The sequence below is a fragment of the Mustela putorius genome, unplaced genomic scaffold (assembly GCF_011764305.1).
Source record: "Mustela putorius furo isolate JIRA1106 unplaced genomic scaffold, ASM1176430v1.1 tig00003890_pilon_pilon_pilon, whole genome shotgun sequence".
Taxonomy (NCBI): domain Eukaryota; kingdom Metazoa; phylum Chordata; class Mammalia; order Carnivora; family Mustelidae; genus Mustela; species Mustela putorius.
The window spans coordinates 1,436,382-1,458,821 of record NW_025422039.1 but is presented as its reverse complement, the minus strand read 5'-3'; the positions used below and the strand labels follow the sequence as shown (position 1 = coordinate 1,458,821).

The 22,440-nt window shown below is 37.7% G+C and overlaps 1 long non-coding RNA gene and 1 pseudogene across 1 annotated transcript; both read left to right on the top strand.

Moving 5' to 3' along the window:
• The first annotated feature begins 1,020 nt into the window (after positions 1-1,020).
• On the top strand, positions 1,021-5,179 carry LOC123388157. Its single transcript, XR_006602722.1, has 3 exons — positions 1,021-1,080; positions 3,945-3,986; positions 5,097-5,179. It is a non-coding gene; the product is annotated as an uncharacterized LOC123388157 (long non-coding RNA).
• Positions 5,180-6,886: 1,707 nt separating this feature from the next.
• Positions 6,887-8,691, top strand: LOC123388161 (annotated as a pseudogene).
• Positions 8,692-22,440: the final 13,749 nt, after the last annotated feature.

Genomic DNA, 22,440 nt, shown 5'->3' with positions numbered 1-22,440 from the left:
ACATATGGTGTCATATTTTATATCCTTTGTGAATCTCTTGACTGATATTTACAGATATACTTATTTTTACTGCTTTTATGTGTCCTACTTTTCCTACTCTTACTTACAGTTTTTTCTTTACATTCAAAGAGTCCCCTTTAATGTATGGTTGGGGTAGTAGTCATAAACTCCGTTAGTTTTTGTTTGTCTGGGAAACCCATTATCTTTCCTTCTATTCTGAATGATAGGCTTGCTGGATAGAGTATCCTTGGCTGCAGATTTTTCTTTTCAGCACTTGAAATCTATCATGCCACTCTCTTCTAGCCTACAAATCTTCTGGTAAAAAAATCAGCTGATAGCTCTATGGGGATTCCCCTTGTATATAACGGTTTTCTTTTCTCTTGCTGCTTTAAATTTTTTTTTCTTTATCACTACTTTTTGCCATTTTAACTACTATGTGTCTTGGTGTGGATCACCTTGGGTTGATTTTGTTGGGGGATCTCTGCCTCCTGGATCTCAGTATCTGTTTCCTTCCCCAGATTCAGGAAGTTTTAGCTATTATTTCTTCAAATTAAATTTCTGTTCTCTTCTTTTTCTACTTCTTCCAGGATCCCTGTAATTTGAATGTTATTACACTTAATGGAGTCACTGAGTTCCCTAAGTCTATTCTCATTTTGTATAACTTTTTTTTCTCTCACATGCTCGGCTTGATTACTTTCCTTTACTCTGTCTTCCAGGTTGTTGATTCATTTGCCTGTTTCCTCTAACCTACTATTTATTCCATTTAGTGTATTTTTATTTTCATTTATTGTGTTCTTCATCTCTGATGTGTTCCCTTTTATTTCTGTGTTAAGGGTCTCACTGATGTTCTTCATTCTTTTTTTTTTTTAATTTTTTTTTATTTATTTATTTGACAGACAGAGATTACAAGTAGGTAGAGAGGGAGTCAGAGAGAGGAGGAAGCAGGCTCCCCACTGAGCAGAGAGCCCGATGCGGGGCTCGATCCCAGGACCCTGGGATCATGACCTGAGCCGAAGGCAGAGGCTTTAACCCACTGAGCCACCCAGGCGCCCCATGTTCTCCATTCTTTTCTCAATCCCAGTGAGTATGTTTATGATCATTACTTAAAATTTTCTATCAGCCATACTACTTATATCCATTTCACTTTGATCTGTTGCTGTGGTTTTGTCCTGTTCTTTCATTTGGGACATATTCCTTATCTCATTTTGTCTGATTCTCTGTGTCTGTTTCTGTGTGTTAGCAAAATCAGCTCTGTGTCCTCCTCTTGAAGTTCACAATCTTATGAACAAGATGTCCTGTAGTGCCCTGTGGTAGTTGTCCCCTATTCTCCCAGACCTGGCACATCAGGGACTGTCTCCTGTGTGTGTTGCATATGCTCTGCTCTTGTGTCCTGGCCAGCTTTTCCTTTAGTCCAGTTGTCTAAGAGGCTCTCTTAGCTTGTTGTGAGCTGTGTTTGCTCCCCCGCTGGAGTGCTGCACATTTTAACAAGGTGTGTGCTGGTCTGTTTGTGAGAGATCTGTTGCCTGCCCTGATGGATGGAGGGCTGTGTGGGTGGGGTACCAGTTACAACAGGCTGTGTCTTGAGCTTCTGCAAGGTCCACAGCTGCCCACACTGAGGCCCTACAAAACGTGTGGGTCAGAATAAGCTGCACTGATGATGTTTACACTGGTCTTCCATGGGAAGGGATCCAAAACCAGAACTGACACAAATGTGTCGAAAAGGGGACCTTACTAGGTGTGGGTGGGTGGAGCTCAGTGTAGCAAATTTAGCTAGAAAGCCTTGCATAGTGCTGGTTCCCACAGGTGCCTATGTGTTTATGCTGTGAGTGGGGATGTGGAGGTGAGGGAAATGGTGCCTGCCTCCTTTGTTCCTGGAGGGGTCTCCCTGTGATCCCTGCCTTTCAAGACATGCTCTGAGATTAGTAAGTCTCCCTCCCATATGCCCTAGTTGTTTTTCAAATTGCTGCTTCTATGTTGTAGCTACCTGGGCTGTTTGTCCTATCCCCCCCCACCCCCCTGTCTGTTTTAAGGGCAGGAACTCTGCTTCCTAATGCCTTTCAGCTCTCCCAGAGTGGAGGTGCTGATTTTTAAAAATCCAAGCTTCAACTCCCACTGGTTGTAGGAACTCCTGAAATTTGGAGCCTCTGGCTTTCAAAACCAAAAGTTATGGGGATTGGTCTTCCCCATGTATGTGGGATAGTCTGTTTCTCACCCTTCCCTGTACCTCCAGTTCTTGACTGCAGACGGCCAAAGCCTGTTTCGTTCCCCACTATATCTCTACCCTTCCTACGCAATTTGATGTGGCCTCTTCTCTGCCTTTAGTTGCAGAGTTTGTTCTGCCAGTCTTTGGGTTGTTTTCTAGATTATTTGTGAGAAGTTTTTGTTTTCTAGTTGTATCCATAGGATAAGGTGAGCCTAGGGTCCTCCTACCCCATCATCTTCCCAGCCTCAATACCAGCTGGTTTATTTAATTCTTGATTTAGTTATTAGTTTTACATTTTTCATTACTTCTAATAATTCTCTTCTGTGATTGTTATGTGTCATTCGTAACAATCATCTGTGATGCCTACCCCAGTATGTCTAAAAGGTTTATTGTTAAGATTTGTATAAGTCAAGTTATTGTATTTAGCATCAAACCTTTAGAAAAGCTGCTAAAGGTTTTGATTTTAGCATATTATACTATACTAGTCAGAGGACACACTGTAGCCAGCAGTTACTTTTGGTTAGTATTCCTTCTACATTTTAAATTCAGGTTCGTGGCTATTAGATTTGACTTAAGTTTTATAGTCTTCTCTCTTCTGCCTTCTGTTTGTTAGATGTACTAGAAAAAAATGCTAAAATAATAAAGTGCTAGCAACAAGTAATGTTTTAATCTATTAATCTTTTTATTGATTAGGGAAATATCTCTAATCATTATTTATATTCTTCCACCTGGCAGGAAGATATTTATTCTGAATATTTGCTTAAATTTACCTAAGCTAAAATTTACCATGACACATGAAAAGATTTTAGTAGGTATTTTGCTATACCATAGATTCCGATGCTGGAAATCAGTCCCCTAGATTGATTAGAGGATCAACCTGTGATTTTCTGCTTTCAGATACGATATTTTGTTTAAAAAATTGTGTCTGATGAACCAGTTATAATGATTTCTAGGTTTGTTTATTAAAGCCTGAAACTAATTACTGGCTTTGTAGAAAAGAAAGCTGGAGACATAGGGATTTTCTATTAGTAAACCCTGATTACCTAGATTGGTAAACCAAGGTGAATCCTGTGCACCAAGGAACTGATTCTGTCAGTATTAATCCCAAACTGCCTTCACTTTAGATGTCAGCTTAGAGCAGAAATTAAGATTGAGCATAAAATTTTTCAAAGAACTTTGAAAAATTTTAAAGCATCTTTTTCTGTGGTAGGAAAGTTTATGGAATAGTGATTTTTGTCAGTTTTTTTTTAACCTAAAAATTATGTGAACTATTCCATACTGCATTACACTTTAAATTATATCTGATTTGGGGGTGCCTGGTTGGCTCAGTGGGTTAAGCCTCTGCCTTCGGATCAGGTCATGAATTTAGGGTCTGGGGATGGAGCCCCACATCGGGCTTTCTGCTCAGCGGGGAGCTTTCTTCTCCCTCTCTCTCTCTCTGCCTGCCTCTCTCCTTGTGATCTCTCTCTCTCTTTGGCAAATAAATAAATAAAATCTTTAAAAAGATTTTAGCTGATTGTGACACTGTTATTTTGTATATGTCGATCAGTTTGCTAAATTATGATTTACAAGTCCATAAATTGTTTTTTATTAGATAGTATGAAAACAGTTTGAATGAATGTTCATTTTTTTCATCATAGAATAAAATAGTCTCTGTATTTGAGCAGTGGCATTACTAATTTGTGAAGAAATCTCAAGAAAAAATGAAGATAACTTCCTAAATTTTTCTTATTCTTTTAAGAGCAAAATTCCAGTCGGAATTAAAGCTGGGAGTTCTAATAAGGTGAGTCACTTTTCTTCCTTGAATATTTTTTGCTTTACATTGTGAAACTTACCAATTCCTGCTTGATAGAAGAGAACTGTTCTGGAATTAGTTGGCAGTGGGAACATTTTGCTCCATAGTCTCACCTTTCTAATTCTTGCCACAGGCAGAGAACTTGAATATTTTACAGTTAAATTATATAGATTCTTCTGAGATACATCAATTCTGTCTTCTGTAGAAGAACTATAGTAGCATAATATAACTATAGTATCAGATGCCCTGTGCAACAGGTGTTTTATCATGCATGTATTTTTAGTCTTGAGTTCCAACTAGTCAACCTGTCATCTTCAGGATTATATTGTATAGGGTACACAGTTATCAAGGTATTTGAGGCATAGTACTTTTAAATGGCATTAAAATTTTTTTTTTTTTTTAAAAATATTTTTTCAGTTATTTTTTATTCTTCATTATGCTTTTGGAAATTTTGTCTCTGTTGATATATGTAGCTTTGTTAATTTTAATAGTTGTGTAGTACTCCATTGTATGAGTATCTCATTGGTTAGCTCTTCCTCTGCTAATGGGCATTTCAATTGTGTTTGGAGTTTTTTGCTGTTATGAACAGTGTTGTATCAGCATTTTCATCCTTTGTCTCATTGTGTACACATGTAAGAGTAGACAGGTAGATCTTTAGGTAGATATTTAGAAGTAAGGTTGCTGGGCCATTGATTATGCCTATCTTAGCATGATGAGATAGTACCAAATACTTTCTAAAGTGGTTGTACTTTATTATTATTATTTTTTTTTTTAGTGTTGCTCTGGATATGGTTTAAGTTGTAAGACTGTTGGTTCAAGGGTTTATTCATTTTTATAGCTCTAGATAAATATTGTCAAATTACTTTCCCAAGAGGGTTTTCTTATTTTACATGATCACCAGCATACCAGTGGTAATTGTTTTTAATGTCTTCTTTCGTTGGTAGGAATTTGTGACTCATTTTGATTTCCATTTCTTACATATGTAAGAGGTTTTGATAATAGGATGTATCTGTGTCATCACTGACAGATTGCCAGTGGAACTTGAAATAGAGAGAAAGCTAATAGTTATTACTAAACTTACTATGTACTTCCTTTTAGTACTCAAAAGTGGCAAACGATACCAAAGAATTAGAAGACTGTGAGCAAGCTAATAAACTGGGAGCAATTAACAGCACGCTAAGGCAAGTTTAAAAAATATTCTCTTATTTAGTATATTTATATCAGAAATATTCTGTTTTTCTTGTGATTTTGATGAAACAGTAAAGTTTCAAGTCATTCTCTTTTTTTTTTCAAGTCATTCTTATGAAGTTATTGTTCATCCTAAATTTCATGATTGCTTTGCTTCCTCCTCTTAGTGGATTTCAAAAACATATCAATTTTTTAAATTTAATTTTTTAAATTTAAATTTCAAAAATATATCATCAATAGTGACTTTATCAAAATGTAAAAATACAGAAGATTGTTCTGCTAACAGGACTTATGGATCCATTCTTCCTGGTTATTATAGGAAAAGGAACTTGAACTTCTAAGTCTTTTGTAAATAGTAATTTAGTCTGTGTGTTACATTCTGAACAGTTAAAGTTTTGATTACCATGACTAGTAAGTTTCATAGATTTTTCCCTATTGACTTTTCCTTATTTTCTCTAAGTAAAACCTGCTTGTGAAGGCCAACATGATTTGTGAGTGGTCTCAGATTATGCACTATGAAATGACTGAACATATCTATAATTGAGAGTAGGGAATGGATTATTACTAATCTTTTAATTTCCTATTTGCTTAGGTTGGCATTTGTGTACTATAATTGTTAGACTTAATAAAGTTATCAGTCATTATTTATTAAAATCTTAATATAGAAAACTAGAGAAGATAATATAACATAATAAGATAATAAAATAAATTCATTTTATTTATTTATTTATTTATTTAGTGACTAGATATTAACTTTTTCTACTATGTTTTTAAAAAGAGAGAAATGTAGATAAAAATTGAAATCCCCTATGCCCTATTTCCCAATTCTGTTCTCTTTCCTTCTTAGAGGTAACTACTATCATGAATCCATCTATGGTTTTGTTTTTATTATATATATAAAATGATGGTTATTTTACATATGATTTTATTTTTCCTTATATAAAATAATACTGAATTTAACATCAAATTTATTTTTTTTACACTGTACATATTGCGTTCTAGATATATGTTAAAACATGGGAGATTTCTCATTATTTCAGCTGATGAATGGTTTTTATCAGATGACTATTACTTATTTTACTTATCTGTTCCTCTACTGATAGACATTTGAATTATTCACATTTCTTACTTCTACAAATTATGTGACCTTGAGTGCCTTGTAAATTTTTTTGGCATACAGTAGGAAATTTGGCATGCACTAGTGAGATTGCTGAACCTTATGATGACCCCGTGTACCTGTTCTTGATATTGCCTGAGGGCTTTCCATAGTGTTTGTATGGCTGTGAACTGGCATTGGTCTCCGCATCCTTGCCAAAAATTAATAATGCTTGCAGATGAAATAGCATCTCATTTTTGTTTAATTTGTATTTTGTTGATTACTAGTAAGTTTGAGCATTTTTAATCTGTTTATTGCATATTAGTGTTTCTTAATGAATGCCTACAATATATGTCAAGCACTGTTCTAGAGTAGTATTAAGCATATAGTGGTGGACATGACAAATTCTTTTTCTCATGAAGCTTAATCCTCTTTGGAGATCTGCAGTAAAAAAGTAAAATACATAAGAAGTAAGTAAAGTGGTGATGAGTGTCTGGGAGAAAGATAAAGCAGAGAAGGATGACAGAGGGCTAGGGGTGTTGTGGATGGGGATGGGGAAGTGGCACTGTTTTAGATTGGGTGGTGAGAGAAAGGCACAGTAATAATGGGACATTTGAACAAAGTGCCCATAAAGGCACAAGTCGTAAGTCATAATATGGCTGCCTGAGAGAGAAGTATTCTAGGCATGTATAATTGTTAGTAAAAAGGACCTGTGACAGGAGTGTGCCTAGATGATTTGAAGCCTCCCAAGAAGGCCAGTGTGGCTGGAGTACAGTGGTCAAGGGCAAAATAGTAGAAGACTGAGTCAGAAGATGTTAGGGATGGGGGCAGGGGTCGGGTGGGGTGGGGTGGAGGGCTTGAAGACAGCTACGAATGCTGCTTTTAAACTGAGTGGAATGAAAAGTCGCTGGAGGACTGGAGTGAATGCTTTGAGGCAGCCGGGTGCTATGTTATGTGGTTATTGTACTAATCCAGGTAAGACAGAATTATGATAGCTGTAGAAATGATGAGAAGTGGTCAGATTCTGGACAGATTTTGAAGAGCGAGCTGACAGGATTTGCTGAAGGATTTGATGTGGGGTATGGAAAAAGATAGGAGCTATAAATGACTACAGGATTGGGAAGTAGAGGGCTCTGCTCCAGCAGCGGCCTAGAGAGCAACAGCGAGCACATCGCTCAGCTTTCCCACTTGTTGCCACCTTCTGTGGAGCCTCCACCTCCTCTGCTACGCCCCCGGCTTCCTCCTTTCCAGGCTGCGGTTAACCCATACGCCCACTGGGCTGCACAGTGGCAACCCCAGCATCATGATGAGTGATGATAAACCAGGTGATCACCTAAACTTATTCTGTATACCTCAATCATTATGCTGAGGATTTGGAAAAGGTGTTTATTCCTCATGGAATTATGGACAGGACCGAGCAGCTTAGTCAAGATGTGATGAAGACATCTGTCTTCATCGTAGACCATCACATCGTAGACCTCTGTCTGCTCGAGGGAGGCTATAAATTCTTTGCTGACCTGCAGGGTGGTATCAAAGCACTGAACAGAAATTGTGATGGATCCATTCCTATTACTGTAGATTTCATCAGACTGAAGAGCTATTGTAATGACCAGTCAACAGGGCACATCAAAGTAAATGATGGAGATGATCTCTCAACTTTTTTTTTTAAGATTTTATTTATTTATTTGTTAGAGAAAGGAAGAGAGAGAGAGAGAGAGAGAGAGAAAACAAGCAAGTAGAGTGGCTGGCAGAGGCAGAGAGAGAAACAGGCTCCTGGCTGAGCAAGGAACCCAACACAGGACTCGATCCCAGGATCCTGGGATCATGACCTGAGCCAAAGACAGTGGTTAACTGACTGAGCCACCCAGGCGTCCTGATCTCTCAACTTTGACTGGAAAGAATGTCTTGATTATTGAGGATAAACTGACACTGGCAAAACAATGCAAACCTTGCTTTCATTGGTCAAGGAGCATAATCCAAAGATCATCGAGGTCGGAAGCTTGCTGGTGAAAAGGACCCCTTGATGTTTTAGTTATAAATCAGACTTTGTTAGATTTGAAATCCAGACAAGTTTATTGTAGGATATGCCCTTGACTATAATGACTTCTTCAGGGATTTGAATCATGTTTGTGTCATTAGTGAAACTGGAAAAGGAAAGTACAAAGCCTAAGATGAGAGTTCATGTTGAGTTTGGAAGCATCTGGAGTCCCATTGAAGTTATCAGTAGAATGTTCTAGGTCTGTGGCCATCTGCTTAGTAGAGCTTTATTGCATGTATCCTCTCAGAATTTTATCCACTTTGTAATTTAGAAAGATCCGTTGCTGCATTCCTGAAGTCTTTATTCACAGTATGAGCCTATAGACTGTTCCTCTTTGTGTGGAGTATTGTTTGACTTGTGAATGAATAATAATCTCTCTTAAAACACACCACTGTTGAATGAAAATATTGAAATTGTATCTGTAAGAAACATTTAAAGAGAAGATATATTAGTTTTTTAATTGTTATTTTTATTTTATATATTCAAGAAAGAACAGAAGTGATTGAATATTGTTAACTCTATACCACTGTGTGTTTAGAAGAGTAAGGAGCAGTGAGTTTTTGTATCAGAGACAGCATCTACAGTATTGTTCTGTTGGGTAAACCATATGTCTTGGAATTATTTTACTGTCTTAGTAGAATTAACTGTTTTCTCGGGTTTAGTCAGATGATTTCCAGGGAATCTGTGTCAACAGTTCATTTTAAATACAAATCAATAAAATTCCAAAAAAAACGTTAAAAGAAAAAAGATTTGGAACTAGAAAACTAGGAGTTGCCGTTGACTGAACTGGGGATCCTTGCAGGAGGAACAAGGTTGATGGAAAATTATAGTTCAGTCTTGGACTTGCTACATTTGAACTGCCTATGAGACATCAGTTGGAGATGTCGAGCAGGTAGTTAGATCCACAAGTCTCAATTTCAGGGGGGAGATAAAATGTGGGAGTCATGTGTGAATATATGGCATTTTAAAACCATATGACATTATCCAGGAAAGAATATAACTAGAGAAGTTACCCAGGGATTGGGACTTAAGTCACTATAGAATTTTAAGGTAAAGTGCCTTTTAATATTCTTTGCTGTTGTTTCTCCATGGAGAAACAACATGGGGTTGGCATGGGGTGTGGAGGTGGGATAGTATGTACTTTTAAAATATTATAATTTGGGGGCACCTGAGTGGCTCAGTGGGTTAAGCCTCTGCCTTCACCTCAGGTCATGATCTCAGGTCCTGGGATCGAGCCCTGCTTTGGGCTCTCTGCTCAGCAGGGAGCCTGCTGCCCCCTTTCTCTCTGCCAGCCTCTCTGCCTACTTGTGATCTCTCTCTCTCTGTCAAATGAATTAAAAAATCTATATTATTTGTAGGCATTCCTCATGCAATCTGATCACAATTCTTTGGCCATATGCATTATTAGGGCTTGTCTTTTAATTTTGCTTATAAATATTTTGTTGAACAGAGTTATTTTTAAATTTTTAAATCCAAGTATAACAGAAATGCAATAAAGTATATAAATGTTAAGCATAAAGGTGAGTTTAATTTTACAAAGTGAACCCAGCTCTGCAACAACCATCCAAAACAATGTACTTGCTGCCCTGAAGATTGCTGTGTGTACTTTTCTGGTCATTACCACTGTCCAAAGTTAACCATGATTTTGAATTACAGTAGCAGAAGTTATTTTTGCCTATTTTTATAAAATAATATGGAATGTATTATTTGTGTCTGACTTATTTTATTAAGTATCATGTTGTGAGAGTCACCCATGTTCTTGGACTTAGTAGTAGCATTTAATTCTTTTTTCATTGGTTTCCATAGTTAAAACTGCACCAAAATGTTCCCATCCTATCATTGATAGTTGGAATTTTCCACTTCACAACCATTCCAAAAAATATAGTGGCGGACATTTGGTGTTTACATTTGGTATGCATCTATGTAGAATATACCTAGAGGTGAAATTAAGTAATACTGCCGAGACATTTTCCAAAATGACTTCTAAAATACATTGCTACTGGTAGTGTATGAGAGTTCCTCATTCCACAACTTCTCCAGCAGTTGGTACTATAACTTTTAAACAGCCTTACTGAAATATAATTGACATGCAGTATACTGTACCTATTTAAATATGCCTCTTGGTGTTTTGACAGGTGTGTACACATGAAAATCAGTTTAATCAAGATAGTTATTTTGTTTACCACCCTGAGAAGTTTTCTCCTGCTCTTTGGAAATCGCTCTGGTCCTTTTCTTCCTGCCCCTGCATTGCCCACTTCGAAGGCCACTGGTTTTAACCCAGCGCCATCTTGATAGGAAGTCCCTGGTAAAGACTAGGAAGTTGTGACGTAAGTAGCTTGGCATCCATCTTCAAACTGACTTTTAGAAAAGCTGTACTACTTCCCTTCAACCCACTTATAAGCCAGACCGAGCCAGCTCTGTTAGCATTAGATTAGCCTTCACCATCTTTTCTGCTGCTGTGGCTTTCAGGCAGGGTTTGGGATGAAAAACGATCAGCAAAGCATCACCACATAAGAATCCTCAAGGATAAAAGTTCCTCTAAATTGTATTGTTAATAAGAAAATAGGAATTTATGTCACAATTGCTTTGTTCTTGACTATTTTCAAAGATAAGACTTCTCTAATTAAGTAACATAACTATAGTTACCATCTCAGCTGTAACTAGAACTTGCCTTCTTGCTTTATCACATCCTGTATTCCAGCTGAGTCAACTATGATACAAGTATTTCCATTAACTTGTATTATTAAGTTAATTGAATATTCCCATAGGAGGAAAAAAAATCCCACTGTGAATTAAATTGGCAATGTTTATTTTATTTTTTTAAAAGATTTTATTTATTTATTTGACAGACAGGGATCACAAGTAGGCAGAGAGGCAGGCAGAGAGAGAGGAGGAAGCAGGCTCCCTGCTGAGGGCTCGATCCCTGGATGCTAAGATCATGACCTGAGCCGAAGGCAGAAGCTTTAACCCACTGAGCCACCCAGGCACTCCGGCAACGTTTATTGATAGTGGATTTTGTGCAGCCAGCCTTATGTGTACTTCTAGTGGTTATGTCATGTAGCGGTTTCTCAAATACAAAATAAATTCTTGGCTATGATAGTAACATATTTAGGAACTACGTGATTTGTACTTGGTACACAAATAACTTTATTACCTTGTTTTTTTCCTGTTGTATTGTAAATAAAGAAGAAGGATGATAGCTCTCTTATAGATGTTGCTGTTATGTATTTAAGACAGAGATGGTCTGAATATAGGTTAAAGTGAATATAGGTCAGAATTTATTTGAATGACTGTAATTGTTCCAAGATCTCCAAGTAGAGATCTTGATCTTATATTTTATTAAATGTGAGGTAGTATGGAAAGTGAATGATATGCCATGGTTAAAGTGACATTGGTGCTACCAGTGAATACCATGTAGGAAGGGAGCTTCTAGAAATGCAGTTTTTGGTATTTTTGTCTTATAAATACAGAAGCAGTTTAAGTTAAAGGAATTATGAATGTAAATTTATTTCCTACTTTAGAAAAAAATGATTGCTATTTCTAAGTCAGTCGAAAAGGCTAGGTTGACTTTTGTATTTAACTACATCTCCTATATTTCTGTAAAATAATTTTCTAATGGAAATTATTATTAAAATAGGGCTCATAGTTTTAGTATAGTTAAATAGAAATACTTCATGGAAGTTAATATGTATATTTTTCAGGTAACTTGCTTATCATTCCTTCAGGTAACCACTAATTGAATTTATGAAACTATCTAAATTAAATACATGATCTCAGATTATCTGGTTTTAATTATATAAGATACAGCATAACATTTTCCATTCCCAATTTAAATCATTTTTCTGTTTTATTCCCTCTTTCTCCTTAATCAAAGCAAAGAAGCATTCATTGACTGGGCGAGATATGATGATTCACAGGATCATTTTTGTGAACTTGATGGTAATAAACTATTGTAATGAAGTTATTTTAACCATAATCCTTTTATAAGAAATGGAAATCAGTGGAAATATAACCAGTTATACCTTGAATACACTGGGTATTGCTGAGTGGATCTTATTATTCATAATAGCATTTATTGAGAGCTTATGTTCTGGCCATGTGCTGAGTGCCTTAAGTACATTATTGCTAATCTTTATAGTTACCTTGATAACTGTGTATTATCACATCCTGGGAAACTGAGTCTCAAGAAGAGTAGCTTGCCCAGGATCACACAGTAACAAGAGGCTGAGACAGGATTCAATCCCAGATTTGATTGGATCCCATACCTAGATTTTTCCCATCATGACACATCATCTCCTATGGACCTTTATTTCAAGCCACTCAGTTTAGGTCTATGAACATATAAACATGTTCACATTGGAATTTTCTGGAGGTCCCAACAAACATAAAGACACCTTGCAATATTGGGGAGGACTCTAATTTGACTTCCCCACAAGCCTTTTCCCAAGAGTCCCCTGGAATAGTATGAAGAGAGGGCGCTGTTCAGCAGTAACTACCATGACTCTTACTTCAGAAGGTAATTGAAGTGACTAAAAAATTTTGATCTAAGGAGAATATTCCCAAGAACTGTGCCAAGTAAACTTAAATCATTCACTTGGCCTCTCTTCACTTTTTACCTTGATGTCATAGTTGGTGGAGAAGAATTTTTGGGTTCAGGAATGCATGGCTAGAGGCAGCAGGAGTTCCTCAGAACTTGGAAAGCACTCAAGTAGTCATAGAGCTTCCTAGAGGGTTTTAGGGGATCCATCTGTAGAATTGTGCTCATCTTCCAGTCTGCCGTGCAGCAAGTTAGAGTGAGCTGCTACAATAGCACACAGCAGATTGAGAGGTTGCCAGGAGGTGCAATGTTAACACCATGGCTTATAAGGTTTGAGCAAGGACATTTTTTATTTTTTTCAAAGATTTTATCGATGTATGTATGTATGTATCTATCTATCCAATGTGAGCAGCCAGGAGGGGCAAAGGGAGAGGGAAAGCGAGAACTCAAGCAGTCTCTGGGCTGAGCAAGAAGCCTGACTCAGGGCTTGATTTAACCACCCAAAGATCATGACCTGAGCCTCAATCAAGAGTCACACATTCGGGCACCTGGGTACCTCAGTGGGTTAAAGCCTCTGCCTTTGCCTCAGGTCATGATCCTGGGGTTCTGGGATCGAGCCACGTATCGGGCTCTCTGCTCAATGGGGAGCCTACTTCCACTCTCTCTGCCTGACTTTCTGCCTACTTGTGATTTCTGTCTGTCAAATAAATAAAATCTTAAAAAAGATTTTTTTTTTTTTTTTAAGAGTCACACACTCAACCAACTGAGCTACATAGGCAACCCCAGCAAGGATTATTTTTAGATTTTTTTTTTAGTTGACAGAGAGGGCACAGCAGGGGGAGCAGCAGAGGGAGAAAGAGAAGCAGACCTCCACCCCCCTCCTGCACCCAGGTGAGCAGGGAGCCTGTCACAGGACAGACCCTGGGATCATGACCTAAGCTGAAGGTAGATGCCTAACCAACTGAGGCACCCAGGCACTGCACCTGCCGCCAGTAAGAATATTTTTAAGAGATCTGAAAAAAAAATCTTTGGGTATCTGGATAGAATAATGGGAAATTAATAAAAAATACTCCTGTTAGGATATTTAGAATTGACAAATGTTTCATCAAAGCAAGCTGTTGTACCTAGGTTAAGGATTGACATCACTGCTTACTCTTTAATTTGTTCTACAGTTGTCATTCTAATTATGCTTAGTGTTCAACACTCACAGTCACTTCTTGCCAGCTTATCATTTTACCTATTTTTTGACTAAAATAAAACATTTTTAGTGCTTAATTAACATATTTTTAAATTAAAAATCATTTCTGTGAATATTTCTTATAGTAAATAATGTCAGTATATATTTCTTTTATAGGTATTTAACAAAAAATGCTACTCCATTCCAGAGATCCCTTGGTAAGAGCAATGATGTATCAGTCACCTCTCATAAATATAGTGTTAACTAATTTTTTAACATTGGCTGTTTATATTATAAAAATGGAAGAAATGTCCTATAAGATTTTAGGATTTCATAATTTAAAAATTAGTAATTTTTATATTATGTGTAGTCCTGAAACATATAAGCCATTTTACTGGTTGGATCACCACTACTTCTCTGGGTGGTAATGTTTGTGTATGTCCCCAATGATTTATATATACCATTTTTTAAAACACTTCAGAGTAGCTTTAGAGTCATCGTCTAGTTATTTCAGTTATGTAAAACCTTTTGATTAAAACAATCTGAAGAATATTCACCCCAGTTTATTGGTATATATTCTCTACATCCCTGTTCTCTGTTTTGTTTTTGTTCTGTCTATTTGAAGAGAAGATGACCCTTATAGATTAAATAGTAGATTTTTAAATAATTTAGCAGTTTAAGGTAAGCTCCTTTCCCTACTCCTGTTTTGTTGTTGTTGTCGCTGTTGTCTCTATGCATGGCCTCTTCTCCTTTGGGTTTCTGCTCAAATGTCACCTCATCAGAGAAACCGGCTGTCACCTGCCTGTAGAAACCAGCAACCACTCTCAGTGTGAGTGTTGACACTGCTGCCCACTCTGCGTACCAAGAATGACCAGCGAGTGCAGGGCAGGTTATTTAGTTAATCTGTTCATTGTCCATCTGCTCCAACTAGATTGTCAGCTGCCTGAGGCTTTGTATTTCAGGTTCACTGCTTTATCCCTAGTGCCTAGAACAGTGCCTGGACATGGTACTTGCTCAATAAATGTTTGCTGAATGAAGTTGTTGGTTCATAAATAACCTATATAGTATGACAGATTTTTACTTTTATATTTTCCCTTAAAATTAGGGATGCCTGGGTGGCTCAGCCAGTTAAGCTGCTGCCTTCTGCTCAGGTCATGATCTCGGGGTCCTGGGATCGAGCTCCACACCAGGCTCCCTGCTCAGTAGAGAACCTGCTTCTCCCTCTCCCTCTGCCTGCTGCTCTGCCTACTTCTACTCTATCTCTGTGTCAAATAAATAAAAACCTTTAAAAATTCAAAAAAAGGTGTTCACTAATAATTTGTTTAAAGATTTTTTTTTTTTAATTTGACAGATAGAGATCACAAGTAGGCAGAGGGGCAGGCAGAGGGAGAGGGGGAAGCAGGCTTCCCACCAAGCAGAGAGCCCAATGCAGGGCCCGATCCCAGAACTGTGAGATCATGACCTGAGCCAAAGGCAGAGGCTTTAACCCACTGAGCCACTCTGGCACCCCATTCATTAATAAATTTAAAGTATTGTCTAAAACAGTAGTTTCCAAATCTGGCTGTGTGTCAGAATTATTTGGGTGCTTTATGAAGTATAGGTTCTCCTCACCTGAATATTTTATAATGCATTTTAATAATGCATTACTAGCAGTCAAAGTTAGAGTTGGTGATGGAGGGTGGGAGGCTCAATCCTGAGTCTACAGCAGTATATTTTATCCATAAACAAAAAGACTGCACGCTAAGTTGACCTGTGCTATGTTGAAGAGATATTTGGGTTAGGAGGTGTGGAGGACTGGCTCGCATCCTCGAACATGCTGTGTAGCCTCCTAACACTAATATGCAATTAAGTGACCATAAAAAGAAAGTTCATTTGGGGAAAAAAAGGTATACTTGAAAAGGAAGAAAAAGCACTAGTTGAAATTGATGAATTCCCAGAATTAAGTATTTTGATTCCGTGGACATTCTTCGAATGCTTTGGGAATGGTTAGCATGGTCAGATGGAACAGTTTAGGAAGAGCTTTACAAAGGGAGCAAGAAGAGAAAGCTTTGGGGAGGAGGAAGACATATTAGGGGTCCAAAGAGCATTTTCCAAATGAATGCTACCGCTGTGCAAATAGAAAGAAGTTGTAGTTTCTGAATAGGCTAATTAAAATCATGTCACAGGTGGCCCCAGGGGAAGCATGGGGATACCAGCACTGGTGTGTTTTTGGGGGGAACTCAACCTGTGGATGCTCCCTCACCCCTACTTCCTCATCTAGATGCCATGAAGTTCTTGTCAGTGTAGGTCAGGGCTTGAGAAACATTTTCTTCTGTAAATGGACAGATAGTAAAAATTTTAGACTTTGTGGACTGTACGGTTTCTCTTGCAACTACTCAGCTGTGCCATAATTGTGTGAAAGCAGTGAATGAATGTGGCTTATGTTCCCATAAAACTTTCTTTACAAAAAGTATACAGACCGCATTTGGACTATGGATCATAGTTTGCTAATCCCTTTTATAAATTAACAAGACCTGCCTTTCATGATTTGAAAAAGTATTAAAAATTTTAAGAACCACTTAAACCAGCAATGCACTTTTGATTCAAGTAAGGGAATACACATTAAGGACATTGAGAATATAAGTTTTAAGTTAAACATTGATATGCTGGATTTTACTCTTGTGATTTTCACTTCCTTAAGGTATAATGATTTAAAATGTAGTTTAATATCTTAATCTTTTTTTCCTTAGTGGTTGTTTAGTTGCTTTTGTTGGGTTGATATTAGCCTGAGGTGTACATTCATAGTTGAGCCCACATTTGTGTAAACTTACATGAACACACACATTCTTAATACATGTGTATACACATATCTCAATGAATATATATGCTGCTGGTAGATTTAGTATTTGTAAGTAGTCAGATCAATTTTGCAAATGAGCTTAATCAAGACCACCTCAGAGAAATTAAAAATCTATAACAGAAGCTAGTGAATTGTAAAACTTCCGTTTGAACTTTAAAAGCCACACTCCATAATTTGAATCTTTCTTTTTTTTAAGGAAGATTTTTTTTAAAAATTACTGTTTTTAACTCTTGAACCAGTCCATGTCCTTGGACAGTTTCTGTAAATCCATCTGTAAATTACCTATTTTCTGTGCCTTAACTTATACAGTGGAATATCTATATAATGTTAGGGCAGAAATAGAGCCAGTATTCTTCAGTTCATGTTTCTATTGTCTGTAAGTTAGATCTAACTCATTTCTTTGTGTTCTTCCTACTTTCTACAGAAGTACCAAGTAGTTCTTGGATGGTATGGATCAGGATGCCATTTTCCTCTTAGAGTTATGGATAATCTCAGTTATGGTCACTGAATGCTCATTAAGTATTGTTGGTTAAAAGGAAAATACACTATTAGTAATGAAAAAAAGAGGGACCATATTTTAATGGCCATATTTGGCCCTGTTTTAAGTCCGGTGTCTGCATACTATTGATTTAATCTCATGACATGAAAAGGTAGGATGCATACAAATAAAGGAGTACCTCTGTGTCAACATAGATAGTTCGTTCATTTCCATGTATTATGATATTATGATCATCAATGTGTGAAGCATGATTATTACACATTTTCTAAAGGTATGAAAGCATGTATTTCCCTTTTCTATCCAGAATGTGAGCCATGATAATTAAGACCATTTTCTTTATCTTTTGTATCCTTCAGAGGATAGTCCAAATAGTGAAGAACTAGTAAAAACTCATTTGGATTTCAACACAGAAAATAGTTATTTAGGGGCACCCATGGTGCTTAGTCGTTGAAGTGTCCGACTCTTGGTTCTGGCTCAGGTTGTGATCTCAGGGTCATGGCATGAGACCCCGCATGGGGCTCTGCACTCCACACTGAGTCTACTTCAGATTCTTGCTCCCTCTCCCCTGCCTTTGCCTCTCCCTGCTTGTGCACTTGCTCACTCACTCTCAAATAAATAAATAAAATCCTTAAAAAAATAAAAAATAAAATGGTTAATTTATATGTCTTAACAATTTCCTGAAGTTGTGTCTGCTGTATATTGGCTTGAGAGGGCAAAAGTACTCTGTATGAACAGTGATAGAAACAAACCATAATGTGTATTTGTTTAAACTAGAGCATTGTGTAATTCTAAGATCAAATTTGAATCCTGAAGTTATTGAGCCATTTATTTCCTAAGTCCAGAGTAGAGAATAGCAGGAAAATCTCTCTTTTTAGTATACTATATGCTAAAAAAATGTTTCTGAGCCTGTGTGTAGTTAAGTGTATGCATAGGGAAGAAATCAAATCAAGTAGTAGAACAGGTTATGATTCTGTTAGGTCTTTTTGATCCCAGTTGGTTAAAACGTAGGAATGATGAATGCCTCTCAGAAGGGGAGGGGTGTTCTGTTCCTTAAGAGAGCACTGAGTATCGAAAGGAAAGGGAGGAGTTGTTTTTTCCTCTCAGGAGTGTAAGTTATCCCGGGTCAAGTACAGTCGTGAGTGTGCTAACCACTCTTTCACTTAAATTGGACATTACTTGAAAAGCATAGCCTTTTTCTGACCTTTTAGTAGTTATGTTTGCATTACAGTGTTACATTTCAGATAACTGGTGACCTATGGGTGGTTTTGATGAATTGTTCCTTGTTCAGTTGAGCGATCTCCAGCTGCTCAGTATGTAGACCTGTTGCTGAACCCAGAGCGTTACACTGGCTATAAAGGGTCCTCTGTGTGGAGAGTGTGGAACAGCATCTACGATGAAAACTGTTTCAAGTAACTGGAGGGGGTAGGGGAAGGAGGAGGAATGGCAAAAGGGAGGGTAGAGGAAGGGGAGTAGGATTCTGTTGGGAAGAAAATTAGGTAAAGCCATTTTATGTTTGAGTTTTACACTTGCTTTTTCAGGCCTCGATCTGTTTATTATCCTTTAAATCCTCTGGCATCTAGCCAAGGTGGGTTTTTCATGCATTTCCATGCTTTTAGAGATTATTTTAAAAATTTCTTTGTACCTAAACTTAATCTGAGTAAGTTTTCAGCTATTTTATATTTTCTTTAATTTGACCAAAAGTAAAAGTTTAGTTCATAGTTCAATATCAAGTTTTCTGCATGTTTTATGTAATTGCTGGCATTTATTGAGTGCCTGGTATGTGTCAGGCCCTAAATAAAAGAGGAGTTTCATGGTAAATAAATCAAAATATATGAGTAATCCATATAACAGAGGCTTCGCAGGGAACTCTTAAAAATCTGGATGCCCAGGCCCTACCCCAGACTAGTTAAATCAGAATCTGTAGGATTAGACCCAAGTGGTGGTGGTGGTTTTTCGTGGTTTTTTGTTTGTTTGTATTTTTAACCATCCAGATGATTCCAATACGCAGGCACCTTTGAGAACCAGTGGCTCCCAACGTGCTTCTCAGACTTAAGTGTGCATATAAATTACCGCAGAGCCTTTTTGAGATACAGGTTCTGATTCTGTGGGTCTTGAGGGAGGCACAGGATTCTAAGAGCTCCCAGGCGATGCCCAGCGTGCTGACTGGTCCACACACCATGTCTGAGTGCTGAGGGTGCAGAGTTGTTCAGATACTCGTGATGCCTGCTGCAGAATGCTTTCCGGCAAGGTCCCTGCTTGCCCCACTGGGCTGTTGAGCAGATGCAGTATGGCCGGCGCAGAACCAAACTTGACATTTCACTGAATTGGCTTAAATTTAAGAACTGAAGCAGTGCAAAATATTTTTGCCATTAAACAGAATTTTATTGTTTTGATAGCTCTGGCCTCACACACTGTATGATTATTGCATTGTAGCACATGTATGCTTTTTACTTTTTAAAACATAAATCTTAAGAAAAATTTTACTAGAAATTAGCCTTAGAAAAAAATAGAAATTATATATGTGGCTGGTATTATATTTCTGTAGGGCAGCATTTTTGGAGGTTAATCAAACTTACTGGGCACATACTCCGTCTGTTGTCAGCAAGGAGCCAAACCCTGGGAGCAGCCCTATCATTGACTTGCCATTCTCTTGTTTTCTTTAGACCAGGACTGATTTAAGAACTTGAATTCCCTGGTCTAGTTGTATCTTTAAGACATTTCTGAGACCCAAAGAGACACAGAAAGGTTAACCGAAGGGACTGCCTTCAGATGCTGTCTTATAATGCAGCAAATGTTCTTCCGCAAATCATTCTGATACTGCTGGAAAAGGGAATTGGATCATGAAAAAGGTGTGCATGGATTCTTCTTTGCCAGTTTTACCCTTATAACTTATAAAAATGGAAACCACACATACACACACACACACACACTTATAAAAATGAAAACAACAGAAAAGTTATATAAAGTAAAAAGAGAAAGCTCCCCTTGCCCTGCCCCCACACCTGTGTTCCATAGTATAGAATTTGGAAGGTATTCTTTGGGTCTTTTTTATGATCACTTCTGGTTTTTCGTTTGTTCGTTTTTATTCATTTTTTTTATTTTTAGGATTGGAGTTAAAATATTTTTTAAAATAGAGGTATAATTAACATACAACATCACATTAGTTTTGGGTGTTCTGTATAATGTTTAGATATTTGTGTATATTGCAGAATGATCACAGTAATTCTTTTTAACCTCTGTGCCCATAATTACAGAATTTTTACTTTTGTGATGAGAATATATAACTTTCAAATACAGTGTTATTAACTGTAGTTGACAAGCTGAATGTGACAGTTCCAGGACTTAGAAACTGGTACCTTTTGACACCCTTTACGTGTCTTGCCCACTTCCCCCCACCACCTGCCTCTGGCAACCACCCATCTGTTCTTTGGATCTATGAGCTTGGGGTTTGGTTTTGTTTTTAGATTCCACGTGCAAGAGAACACAGTATCTGTCCTTCTCCGGCTGACTTAGCTCCACATGAGGTCCTCAGAGTCCGTCCATGTGCTTGCGAGTGGCAGAATTCCTTCTTTTTTTGTGGCTGAATAATATGATCACTTCCTTTTAAAGCAGAGCATATAGTTAATTTAACAAAACCATCCCATGCTAAGAAATCCCTCACATCCATGTTGTGACAAATTAGAGACGTGAGACCACTGGAAAGATGAGAGGAAGGAGAGCAGCACTTAGGAAAAGACAGAGGCAGAGAGAGGGTGAGGAAACCCGTCCTAAGAAAGAAGGGAGACGGAGACCGGGTGAGGGGAGGACGGGGGTCCTGGTTGCAGGTGAGAGGTCCATGCAGCAATCAGGGCACTCAGGCTGATGCTGTCTGTGAGCGGTTCCCACCGGGGCTGCAGGTGTTGGGTCCTGGCTCTTCAGCCTCTCAGCCTGGCCTCGAGTTCCTGCTGAGCTGAATGGTGAGGCTCTCTGGCCACCTCTCCCACAGCTTTTGAAAGATGGGACCTTTCTTTCCAGAAAGGAAACCTGGGCTCAGAATCCCACATCCCACATCCAAAGCCGGTAAAGGCAGAGCTGCTGTGGCTCCCCTCAGCCCAGCCTCTGGCTCCTTCCTGCTGTGTGGGCAGCTCCGTGGCACCCCAGTGAGGGTTTCACTGACCCCAGTTAGGGAAATACTTTTCTTAAGGTGCGTGTAGGTGGAGGAACAGAAATTTGGGAGAGAAGAGAGTTGTGTGTACAATGATGAAAGAAGTGCCTGTGTCCATTTGTTAATTACTGAATCTAGTGATCTTTACGAGTAGTTTTTGATTTTTCTCTGGTATTATTTACTGTATAAGACATATGAAGATCTTGTGCTTTGGGTCTGTATTCTTAAGTCTCATTTGCAAGGAGACTACACCCTGACCACAGTCTGTAGTATAACTAATAGTTCAACACACAGTAAGTTTTAATCTCATTTTAAAGTAAATAGAATTGGAATCTGAACTGTGGAGGACAGTTTCTAAAATCCTGTTCATTGTTTTCTTTTTCAGGAGAAGATGATGGTGAGTTAAAATTCTTACATTTGGGTATGCCTCAAGTGTAGAGAAAATGTTTTTAATGATCAAAATTTGATTTTTCCTCTATTTAATTCAAAAGAAAATGTTTATCCTATTTGTTCAGAAATAACTACCAACAAATGGTGACAAAACGATTTTATAATGTAAATTTACCTTATGTTTAAAAAAACTATGAATTCCCTTTTGCTGAAGTGTGTCATATAGAAACCAGGATTACATTCCAACTTCCCAGTTCTCTGGCTATTATAATCTATTAAAATATGTTCTGAAGAAATGGAGAGAAGTTAAGATAGTTTTACCAGATAATTTGTCTTGTGACTTTATTTTCTTCCTGACTTTGTAATTTATAATCTGTTGTTACAATACTTAATCTGGTGAATAGTAATTTATCAACAGTTGGTTTTTCAAGGATACCAGATGAATGTTTGCCCCCAAACATCAAAATAAGTATTTCAACTGGATGTTTACTTATCTGTGTTCAGGGACACAGCGATGGGCATTGTGCAGGATAG